The following is a 12,009-nucleotide window of genomic DNA, read 5'->3' as shown; positions in this document are numbered from 1 at the left end:
TTTTGGGGGGCTCTCAGGGAGTTTTTGGTGTCCCAGGAGGAATTTCAGGGGTCCTAAAGGGAAATTTGCAGGTCCTGGTGGGTGTTTTGGGGTCCCAAAGGGAATTTTGGGCATCCCAGGGGGGGATTTTGGAGTCCTGGGGAGAACTTTGGGGGTCTCAGAGAGTTTTTGGGGTCCCAGGAGGAATTTTAGGGGTACTAAAGGGATATTTGGAGGTCCTGGGTGATGTTTTGGGGTCCTGAAGGTAATTTTGGGCATCCCAGGGGGGGTTTTGGAGTCCTGGGCAGAATTTTGGGGGTCTCAGGGGGTTTTTGGGAGGAATTTTGGGGGGCCCGAGTAGAATTTTGGGGGCCCTGGTGGGGGTTTTGGGTTCCTGAAGAGAATTCTGGGGGTCTGAGAAGGCTTTTGGGGGTCCCAGGAGGAATTTTGGGGACCCTGATGGGAATTTTGCGGGTCTCAGGGTGGTTTTTGGGGTCACAAAGGGAATTTTGGGCGTCCCAGGGGGAGTTTTGGAGCATTGGGGAGAATTCTGGGGATCTCGGGTGGTTTTTGGGAGGAATTTTGGGGGTCCCGAATAGAATTTTGAAGGTCCTGGGGGGGTTTTGGGGTCCTGAAACAATTCTGGGGGTCTCAGGAGGCCTTTTGGGGGTCCCAGGAGGAATTTTGGGGACCCTGATGGGAATTTTGCGGGTCTCAGGGTGGTTTTTGGGGTCCCAAAGGGAATTTTGGGAGTCCCAGGGGGAGTTTTGGAGCACTGGGGAGAATTTTGGGGGTCTCAGGGGGTTTTTGGGAGGAATTTTGGGGGTCCTGAGTAAAATTTTGGGGGTCCTGGGTGGGGTTTTGGGTTCCTAAAAAGAATTCTGGGGGTCTCAGAAAGTTTTTGGGCGTCCCAGGAGGAATTTCAGGGGTCCTAAAGGGAAATTTGCAGGTCCTGGGGGGTGTTTTGGGGTCCCAATGGGAATTTTGGGCGTCCCAGGGGGGGTTTTGGAGTCCTGGGGAGAATTTTGGGGGTCTCAGGGAGTTTTTGGTAGGAATTTTGGGGGGCCCGAGTAGAATTTTGGGGGTCCTGGGGGGTTTTTGGGTTCCTGAAGAGAATTCTGGGGGTCTCAGAAGGCTTTTGGGCGTCCCAGGAGGAATTTTGGGGACCCTGATGGGAATTTTGCGGGTCTCCGGGTGGTTTTTGGGTCCCAAAGGGAATTTTGGGAGTCCCAGGGGGAGTTTTGGAGTCCTGGGGAGAATTTTGGGGGTCTCAGGGGTTTTTTGGGAGGAATTTTGGGGGTCCCGAGTAGAATTTTGGGGGTCCTGGGTGGAGTTTTGGGTTCCTAAAAAGAATTCTGGGGGTTTCAGGGGGCTTTTGGGGGTCCCAGGAGGAATTTTGGGGACCCTGATGGGAATTTTGCGGGTCTCAGGGTGGTTTTTGGGGTCACAAAGGGAATTTTGGGAGTCCCAGGGGGAGTTTTGGAGCACTGGGGAGAATTTTGGGGGTCTCAGGGGGTTTTTGGGAGGAATTTTGGGGGTCCTGAGTAAAATTTTGGGGGTCCTGGGTGGGGTTTTGGGTTCCTAAAAAGAATTCTGGGGGTCTCAGAAAGTTTTTGGGCGTCCCAGGAGGAATTTCAGGGGTCCTAAAGGGAAATTTGCAGGTCCTGGGGGGTGTTTTGGGGTCCCAATGGGAATTTTGGGCGTCCCAGGGGGGGTTTTGGAGTCCTGGGGAGAATTTTGGGGGTCTCAGGGAGTTTTTGGTAGGAATTTTGGGGGGCCCGAGTAGAATTTTGGGGGTCCTGGGGGGTTTTTGGGTTCCTGAAGGGAATTCTGGGGGTCTGAGAAGGCTTTTGGGCATCCCAGGAGGAATTTTGGGGACCCTGATGGGAATTTTGCGGGTCTCAGGGTGGTTTTTGGGGTCCCAAAGGCAATTTTGGGAGTCCCAGGGGAAGTTTTGGAGTCCTGGGGAGAATTTTGGGGGTCTCAGGGGTTTTTTGGGAGGAATTTTGGGGGTCCCGAGTAGAATTTTGGGGGTCCTGGGTGGAGTTTTGGGTTCCTAAAAAGAATTCTGGGGGTTTCAGGGGGCTTTTGGGGGTCCCAGGAGGAATTTTGGGGACCCTGATGGGAATTTTGCGGGTCTCAGGGTGGTTTTTGGGGTCACAAAGGGAATTTTGGGAGTCCCAGGGGGAGTTTTGGAGCACTGGGGAGAATTTTGGGGGTCTCAGGGGGTTTTTGGGAGGAATTTTGGGGGTCCTGAGTAAAATTTTGGGGGTCCTGGGTGGGGTTTTGGGTTCCTAAAAAGAATTCTGGGGGTTTCAGGGGGCTTTTGGGCATCCCAGGAGGAATTTCAGGGGTCCTAAAGGGAAATTTGCAGGTCCTGGGGGGTGTTTTGGGGTCCCAATGGGAATTTTGGGCGTCCCAGGGGGGGTTTTGGAGTCCTGGGGAGAATTTTGGGGGTCTCAAGGTGTTTTTGGTAGAAATTTTGGGGGTCCCGAGTAGAATTTTGGGGGTCCTGGGGGGTTTTTGGGTTCCTGAAGAGAATTCTGGGGGTCTCAGAAGGCTTTTGGGCGTCCCAGGAGGAATTTTGGGGACCCTGATGGGAATTTTGCGGGTCTCCGGGTGGTTTTTGGGTCCCAAAGGGAATTTTGGGAGTCCCAGGGGGAGTTTTGGAGTCCTGGGGAGAATTTTGGGGGTCTCAGGGGTTTTTTGGGAGGAATTTTGGGGGTCCCGAGTAGAATTTTGGGGGTCCTGGGTGGAGTTTTGGGTTCCTAAAAAGAATTCTGGGGGTTTCAGGGGGCTTTTGGGGGTCCCAGGAGGAATTTTGGGGACCCTGATGGGAATTTTGCGGGTCTCAGGGTGGTTTTTGGGGTCACAAAGGGAATTTTGGGAGTCCCAGGGGGAGTTTTGGAGCACTGGGGAGAATTTTGGGGGTCTCAGGGGGTTTTTGGGAGGAATTTTGGGGGTCCTGAGTAAAATTTTGGGGGTCCTGGGTGGGGTTTTGGGTTCCTAAAAAGAATTCTGGGGGTCTCAGAAAGTTTTTGGGCGTCCCAGGAGGAATTTCAGGGGTCCTAAAGGGAAATTTGCAGGTCCTGGGGGGTGTTTTGGGGTCCCAATGGGAATTTTGGGCGTCCCAGGGGGGGTTTTGGAGTCCTGGGGAGAATTTTGGGGGTCTCAGGGAGTTTTTGGTAGGAATTTTGGGGGGCCCGAGTAGAATTTTGGGGGTCCTGGGGGGTTTTTGGGTTCCTGAAGGGAATTCTGGGGGTCTGAGAAGGCTTTTGGGCATCCCAGGAGGAATTTTGGGGACCCTGATGGGAATTTTGCGGGTCTCAGGGTGGTTTTTGGGGTCCCAAAGGGAATTTTGGGAATCCCAGGGGGAGTTTTGGACTCCTGGGGAGAATTTTGGGGGTCTCAGGGGTTTTTTGGGAGGAATTTTGGGGGTCCCGAGTAGAATTTTGGGGGTCCTGGGTGGAGTTTTGGGTTCCTAAAAAGAATTCTGGGGGTTTCAGGGGGCTTTTGGGGGTCCCAGGAGGAATTTTGGGGACCCTGATGGGAATTTTGCGGGTCTCAGGGTGGTTTTTGGGGTCACAAAGGGAATTTTGGGAGTCCCAGGGGGAGTTTTGGAGCACTGGGGAGAATTTTGGGGGTCTCAGGGGGTTTTTGGGAGGAATTTTGGGGGTCCTGAGTAAAATTTTGGGGGTCCTGGGTGGGGTTTTGGGTTCCTAAAAAGAATTCTGGGGGTTTCAGGGGGCTTTTGGGCATCCCAGGAGGAATTTCAGGGGTCCTAAAGGGAAATTTGCAGGTCCTGGGGGGTGTTTTGGGGTCCCAATGGGAATTTTGGGCGTCCCAGGGGGGGTTTTGGAGTCCTGGGGAGAATTTTGGGGGTCTCAAGGTGTTTTTGGTAGAAATTTTGGGGGTCCCGAGTAGAATTTTGGGGGTCCTGGGGGGTTTTTGGGTTCCTGAAGAGAATTCTGGGGGTCTCAGAAGGCTTTTGGGCGTCCCAGGAGGAATTTTGGGGACCCTGATGGGAATTTTGCGGGTCTCAGGGTGGTTTTTGGGTCCCAAAGGCAATTTTGGGAGTCCCAGGGGAAGTTTTGGAGTCCTGGGGAGAATTTTGGGGGTCTCAGGGGTTTTTTGGGAGGAATTTTGGGGGTCCCGAGTAGAATTTTGGGGGTCCTGGGTGGAGTTTTGGGTTCCTAAAAAGAATTCTGGGGGTTTCAGGGGGCTTTTGGGGGTCCCAGGAGGAATTTTGGGGACCCTGATGGGAATTTTGCGGGTCTCAGGGTGGTTTTTGGGGTCACAAAGGGAATTTTGGGAGTCCCAGGGGGAGTTTTGGAGCACTGGGGAGAATTTTGGGGGTCTCAGGGGGTTTTTGGGAGGAATTTTGGGGGTCCTGGGTGGGGTTTTGGGTTCCTAAAAAGAATTCTGGGGGTCTCAGAAAGTTTTTGGGCGTCCCAGGAGGAATTTCAGGGGTCCTAAAGGGAAATTTGCAGGTCCTGGGGGGTGTTTTGGGGTCCCAATGGGAATTTTGGGCGTCCCAGGGGGGGTTTTGGAGTCCTGGGGAGAATTTTGGGGGTCTCAGGGAGTTTTTGGTAGGAATTTTGGGGGGCCCGAGTAGAATTTTGGGGGTCCTGGGGGGTTTTTGGGTTCCTGAAGGGAATTCTGGGGGTCTGAGAAGGCTTTTGGGCATCCCAGGAGGAATTTTGGGGACCCTGATGGGAATTTTGCGGGTCTCAGGGTGGTTTTTGGGGTCCCAAAGGCAATTTTGGGAGTCCCAGGGGAAGTTTTGGAGTCCTGGGGAGAATTTTGGGGGTCTCAGGGGTTTTTTGGGAGGAATTTTGGGGGTCCCGAGTAGAATTTTGGGGGTCCTGGGTGGAGTTTTGGGTTCCTAAAAAGAATTCTGGGGGTTTCAGGGGGCTTTTGGGGGTCCCAGGAGGAATTTTGGGGACCCTGATGGGAATTTTGCGGGTCTCAGGGTGGTTTTTGGGGTCACAAAGGGAATTTTGGGAGTCCCAGGGGGAGTTTTGGAGCACTGGGGAGAATTTTGGGGGTCTCAGGGGGTTTTTGGGAGGAATTTTGGGGGTCCTGAGTAAAATTTTGGGGGTCCTGGGTGGGGTTTTGGGTTCCTAAAAAGAATTCTGGGGGTTTCAGGGGGCTTTTGGGCATCCCAGGAGGAATTTCAGGGGTCCTAAAGGGAAATTTGCAGGTCCTGGGGGGTGTTTTGGGGTCCCAATGGGAATTTTGGGAATCCCAGGGGAAGTTTTGGAGTCCTGGGGAGAATTTTGGGGGTCTCAAGGTGTTTTTGGTAGAAATTTTGGGGGTCCCGAGTAGAATTTTGGGGGTCCTGGGGGGTTTTTGGGTTCCTGAAGAGAATTCTGGGGGTCTCAGAAGGCTTTTGGGCGTCCCAGGAGGAATTTTGGGGACCCTGATGGGAATTTTGCGGGTCTCAGGGTGGTTTTTGGGTCCCAAAGGCAATTTTGGGAGTCCCAGGGGAAGTTTTGGAGTCCTGGGGAGAATTTTGGGGGTCTCAGGGGTTTTTTGGGAGGAATTTTGGGGGTCCCGAGTAGAATTTTGGGGGTCCTGGGTGGAGTTTTGGGTTCCTAAAAAGAATTCTGGGGGTTTCAGGGGGCTTTTGGGGGTCCCAGGAGGAATTTTGGGGACCCTGATGGGAATTTTGCGGGTCTCAGGGTGGTTTTTGGGGTCACAAAGGGAATTTTGGGCGTCCCAGGAGGAATTTTGGGGACCCTGATGGGAATTTTGCGGGTCCCAGGGTGTTTTTGGGAGAAATTTTGCGGGTCCCAAATAGATTTTTGAAGGTCCTGGGGGGTTTTGGGGTCCTGAAGGGATATTCTGGAGGTCTCAGGGTGTTTTTGGGGGTTACAGGAGGAATTTTGGGGACCCTGATGGGAATTTTGGGGGTCTCAGGGTGGTTTTTGGAGTCCCAAAGGGAATTTTGGGCATCCTGGGGTGGGTTTTGCATTCCTGGGGAGAATTTTGGGGATCTCAGGGGGGGGGTTTTGGGAAGAATTTTGGGGGTCCCGAGTAAAATTTTGGGGTCCTGGGGGGGGTTTAGGGTCCTGAAGGGAATTTTGGGGGTCTCAGGAGGTTTTTGGGGATCACGATGAGATAAGTGGAAGATCATTTGTTCACTGTGATATGCTCGATTACCTTGGTTTGCATAAGAATGTACTGGTGTGTCTTTGAAATGCTTATTTGCTTACAAGGTGATAAGGAGGTTGAGATTAGAGTCCTGGGTGTGTGTATCTGGTCTGCTTGCTGTATCTCAAAAGAAGAGACTTAGAAGCTATCACAACGACCAGACTCAGACTACATCTGGAGAGTCACGCCTGCAAGGAGAAGGGGGGGGATAAAAGGAAGGTTGGGACAGAACATTTTGTGTTCTGTCCCAACCCAGCGCTGTGCTTTGCCTGCCTTACTCGCTTGCTATTTTCAATAAAATTGCTTTATTGGATTAAGACACTTCAAATTGCCGTGTCACAATTTATAACAACGAGAGGGTTTTGGGGTTCCGAATGGAATTTTGGGGGTCCCAGGGGGATTTTTGGGGCTCCTGAAGGGAATTTTTGGATTCCCGAGGCTGTTTTTGGGGGATCCCGTTGGGTTTCTTTGGTGGTCCCGGGGCTGTTTTTCGGGGATCCCGCTGGGTTTCTTTGGGGGTCCCGGGGGTGTTTTTGGGGTCCCCCTCTCACCAGTCCATGGCCGCTTCCACTCCCCGGTTCCCGGTCAGCGCCAGCGCCTTCGCCCTGCGGGACCGGGGGGCTCCCGGTTATTTTTGCAGGGGTCGCGGGAGGGGCCTGAGGCGTCCCGGGAGTCCCGGAGTCTCCGGGGCCTTTCCGTGTCTACCCCCGCCCCCCCACCCCCCCAGTAATCCCATTCCCGGTCCCGGTGCCGTTACCGGGTCCACTCCGGCTGCTCCCGCCCGCCCTCCCCCGCTGTCCCCGGCACTCCTTCGGTGTCCCAGCGGTGCCGCCGCCCTCGCGCGCGCCGGGTCCCGAATCCCATCTCCAGCAGCGCCTCCAGGGCGAGCCCGGGCCCGGTCACACCGCTCGCCGCCATCACGGCGGCGCCGGGCTCGCGACACGTGGGGGACGGCGGCCGGCGCGAGACAGAAAGGCAGAAACCGTTCCGGTACGGACAGCGGCCGGAGAGGGCCCGAAAAGAACGAATGCGTTCCAATACGGACGGCGGCCTCCGAGAGATAAAAAGCATCAACTGCGTTCTCGAACGGACGGCGTCCAGAGAGAGGCAAAAAGTCTAAACTGCGTTCTCGTACGGACGGCGGCCGTACAGGCACAAAAAGTCTAAACTGCGTTCTCGTACGGACGGCGGCCGTACAGGCACAGAAAGCTTGAAATGCGTTCTCGTACGGACGGCGGCCGTACAGGCACAAAAACCTAGAAATGTGTTCTCGTACGGACGGCGGCCGTACAGGCACAAAAAGTCTAAACTGCGTTCTCGTACGGACGGCGGCCGTACAGGCACAGAAAGCTTGAAATGCGTTCTCGTACGGACGGCGCTCGTACAGGGACAAAAAGTCTAAACTGCGTTCTCGTACGGACGGCGGCCGTACAGGCACAAAAACCTAGAAATGCGTTCTCGTACGGACGGCGGCCGTACAGGCACAGAAAGCTTGAAATGCGTTCTCGTACGGACGGCGGCCGTACATGGACAGAAAGCTTGAAATGCGTTCTCGTACGGACGGCGGCCGTACAGGGACAAAAAGTCTAAACTGCGTTCTTATACGAACGGTGGCCGTGCAGGGACAAAAAGTCTCAAATGCGTTGTCGTACGGCCAGCGGCCGGCGTGGGACAGGAAGCCGCTCGCGCCGCCGCTATCCTCGGCGCCGCGGAGCCGCCTCCAGCCCTCCCCTCACTCACAGACACCGCCCCGCTCGCCGCTCGCTCCCGCCTCTCACCCCTCCCGCCCCGTCTCGGTGGTTTTTGGGCCGCTCTGGCCCTTCCCGCCCCGTCTCGGTGGTTTTGCCGGGCGCTGGCTGGGGGGCTGCAGTACCGCTCTCTGTCCACAAGGAGGCAGCACTGCCGCCCGCCACCGCCGGGAGCCGCCGCTCGCCTCGGGGCCGCGGGGCGGGGCCGGCGGCAAAAAAGAACGGGCGCCGTCCCCTGCGGAACGTCCTCGGTAGCAAATGCCCCGAAACATCTCGCGCGGAAAAGAACGCAAACAAAAAAAACCCTGCCTCTAACCCAACAAGAACCAAAAGAAAAAACCTTTTCTTTTAAACTGCATTTCAATGTATTTTATTTTTGTATTTTTCATATTTATATTCACATTCGGATTTATAATTCGGATTTAAAGGCCGGCAGGGGAGGCAAGAGGGACGGGGCACAGAGGAGGGAGAGAGGGGTAATGGACGGAGCAGCGGGGCAGGGACAGGATAGGAAGGAGCCGGGTTTGGGGGGGACACGGAAACGGGGGAAAGAGAGGTAACTGAACACGGGCAGGAGCATGGAGCGGGAGAGAGAGGGACAGGAGGGGATCCCTCCCGGCGCCCCGCCCTGCCAGGGCTGCTGCGCTCGGCAGAGCTCGGCTCGGTTCGGCTGGACTCGGCAAAGCTCGGCTCCGCTCGCCTCCTCGGCCCCTTTCGGCCGCTTTCGGCCACGCTCGCCTAGTCCCGCCCGCACCCGCCTCCATTCGCCCATTCCCACAGCTCGGCTCCCTCCGCCCGGCCCCGGCTCCCTCCGGCTCACACATTTCCTCAGGGCACCTCAGCACAGGGCACACAAACTGCAGCCCCTAAAGGCTTGCGGCTCTTTCAACACACACACACTTGCTCCTTTAGGACAAGAATAGTTACATCTAAAAGCAATTCCCTCATTTTGCATCTCCTTTTTATTTAACCTCCCCAAAATCCCATACATATCACAAAGAATGTGCAGTTCTGGTTCCCCCACCCTCCGTACCCTATTTGTACAAAGGACCTGGGCGCAGCACACACTCGAAATTCAACTGAATAAAGCCCGGCTTCAATAATCAGAACAACTGACGTTTGTTTACAAATTAGGTGCAGTTTTGTACGGTGCTGCGTGCCCTCAGAGCCAAGTCGAGGAAAAAGAGCTACAGCACTAGAACCTAAGTTTTAGCAGCCAAGTCATTTGTAATTTGTGCCATAAAGTAAACAAAGCATAACTACAGTATTATCTGCTGAAGTTCTCCACTGTGGGTTTCGGGTACAGCAGCACGTGCTTTACTCCCAGCAAAAGCTGCTCAGGTGGGGGGAGCCGGGAAGCCAAGTCTCTCCACTTTGTCTGAACACCATCTTCCAGGAAGGTACTGCTTCCTCTCTCCCAGGCTCCCTTCAGCAAAGCGGCAAATACAGAATCCGGTGCCACAGGAGGCTCTTGGCTTAACTCCTTGTGGTTTTCAACCTGTTTAAAGCGAAACAAAAAGCAGAAGAGAAAAACAGTGATGAGTATGAAACAAAAATCTCTTCAGCTGCCTTTGTTTTGAGATGAGCTCTGAACTGAAGCTCTGGGAGCACAGGCGTGCAGTCCTGCTAGAACAGAGCTGCCCAGCAGTCTCCCCAGGGGCATCTGGAGTGTTCACACTGCTGAGCTGAGAAAAACTCACCAAACCCAGCCATGGGGCCTGTGATCCTCCACCCACCCGGGGGAACTCCGGGTGCTGTAAACAGAGGCCACAGCGCACACCAGGCTTTGCTGTGCCTGCTGAGGAGTCTCTGTATGAGTCCTGAGCCCTGGCATTGCCTCCCAAACACCACAGAGACCTCTTGTGTCAACAGAGAAAAGCCCTGGAGCAAACGTGTGTCCCCAGCACGATCAACAAGAGATGCAGAATTACCTCCTCAATAAAAACGCTGTTTCTGATGGAAATGTAACCTCTGTCGACTGCGAGGATTTTATAGGAATACTGGCTCAAGAATTCAGTGACTTCAGGGATTCCATACCACAGGTTCCTGGGACTGCTTGGGCATCCAGAGTCTATAGTATTGGTTAAACTGGTAGAGCTGAGGATACTTATCAGCTTTGTCACAGAGCTGGAACGCCACGCAGGGAGCAAGGGGTTCTCTCAGAGAGTGCAGGAGGCCAGTGAAAACAGCACCAAGGGCCTCCACGACGTCTGCTCCTAGAAAAGCCAAATAAATTAAACTATTGACATGAGCATGGACACTGGGGCAACCTTCCTTACTTTGGGCCTTGCCAGCAGCCCACACAGCCTCATGCAGAAAAGAACTGAACGAGATCAAAAAGTGTTCCTAGTGACCTAGACAGGTGCTCCTGGCCGCTGAGGTACCTGAAAAACCCTCCAGACATCATCAGCTCTTGCTGAAGCAAATAATCCACCTTTGCTGTGTTGTGCCAAAAACACGCCCGGCCCTTAACAGGGAGAGACCCTGCCAGGCACCGCCTCAGAGAAGAACCGAGCTGTACTGGGGGGACACACCCAGCCAACGTGTACAAGTTAAACAGAATTTTCTCTCAGAACTGGGACTTTCAGCACCCCCCAGGTGCTACTCGACTGCCACACACACAGAGGGCTTTGTCAGGTGCTCTGGGGTTGGCCAGTCCTACTCCAAGCCCTGCTGATGCCCCGGTGGTTTTAAGGATGTCCTCAAGGAGGTGGTAGAACCTCACAGTGTTTGCCCCTGGAGCTCAATTTCTGAAGTTTTCCTTGGGAAACGCATCCACTTCCTACTTAACAATGCAGTCCCCTCTCCCTGCTCTCGGGAAGAGCTGCCCACAGGCACGAGAACCACCTTCCTCTCCTGATCGCCACGCTCTGCCCTTAAAACGCTGTTACTGAGGCCAACTACTTCCAGACCAAGACTGTCCATGCAGGGACAGTGTCCCTTCTCTTCAGGGTCAGGGAAAAAGGGCAGAAGCACCTACAGAGCTTCAATGCCCCTCTTGAGCACAAAGCACTGTGAATCTGAACCTCCTGCGGCCTGCAGGGAAGATAATAAAATGTCTCAAGGTAAAAAATGATAAATGGTAAAAAATTATTACAAGAGGGTAGAAGTGATGCTGCTTTCACTCCACTGCTAGAAATGACACATAAAACATAAAAAAAAACCCTGTACCTGTTCCGTTTTCAGACTGAAACAACAGCATATTCCTGGCTGCTCATGCAGCAGGGACAACAGCACTGAAGGGAAATGTTTGGATAATCACATCTTCATTGAAAGAGAACACAATTCCTTCATCTAAGCCATCACTGCCCTCCATCAGAACAGCCAGCACATCCACGACATCTAATAAGCGAAGGAAAAAATGTAAGCAGAGGATCCAGACTTACTGGGAAAACAACAGAGGTAGAATGCAACATTCCAGGAACACAAGGTAGCTTTTTAGTCACAAAAAAAAAAGAAAAAAAAAAAAACACCCAAAAAAACCTAAAAAAAAACCCACCAAAAAACAAAAAACCCCAAAAAACCCCAAAGGCACATTTGCCAGGCAATTTCAAAGTTAGGGGCAGCACAAAAATCCCAGCTGTACTTCACTCTGCCTTTCAAAGCTGCTGTCCAGCACAGGTTGCCCACAGAAGCTGTGGCTGCCCCCGGATCCCTGGAAGTGTCCAAGGCCAGGCTGGACAGGGCTTGGAGCACCCTGGCATGGTGGAAGGTGTCCCTGCCCATGGCAGGGGTGGAACGGGACGAGCTTTAAATAAAGGTGCCTTCCCATCCAAACCCTTCTGGGATTCCACGATTCTGTGAGCAGCCCCAGGCAGAAGGGCTAAATTTCCATTGTGGTTCGGAAATGCTGCTGCAAGAGCACAAACAGATTTCAAATACTGTTCAAGTGGCACAACCACATCAAAAATTACGTCTGCGGGTAAAGTGGCAACTCTGCAATTCCAGCCTCTGATACCAAGGACACATGGAGGGCTGAATCCGGGGGGAGTTCGGGGTCCGAGTCGGGGTCGTCTTCATGAGCCACCAGCCTGGGGACCCAAAAATCGGGGGGAACCCCGAATTGGGGGAGGACCCAAAATTGGGGGGGTCCTGGGGGGCTCTGGAAGGTCTTTGCAGCATCCCA

At 53.7% G+C, this 12,009-nt stretch overlaps 1 long non-coding RNA gene across 1 annotated transcript; it reads right to left on the bottom strand.

Annotated features, from left to right (window-relative positions):
- Positions 1–8,827: 8,827 nt before the first annotated feature.
- On the bottom strand, positions 8,828–11,317 carry LOC144247228 (uncharacterized). The gene is made up of 3 exons (XR_013340945.1): positions 11,055–11,317; positions 9,815–10,099; positions 8,828–9,381 (listed from the first exon to the last, which is right to left on the bottom strand). It is a non-coding gene; the product is annotated as an uncharacterized LOC144247228 (long non-coding RNA).
- Between the last annotated feature and the right edge of the window lie 692 nt (positions 11,318–12,009).

The sequence above is a fragment of the Lonchura striata genome, chromosome 19 (assembly GCF_046129695.1).
Source record: "Lonchura striata isolate bLonStr1 chromosome 19, bLonStr1.mat, whole genome shotgun sequence".
Classification (NCBI taxonomy): Eukaryota; Metazoa; Chordata; class Aves; order Passeriformes; family Estrildidae; genus Lonchura; species Lonchura striata.
Note: the sequence above shows the minus strand (reverse complement) of the source record. Positions and strands in the feature narration are given on the sequence as shown.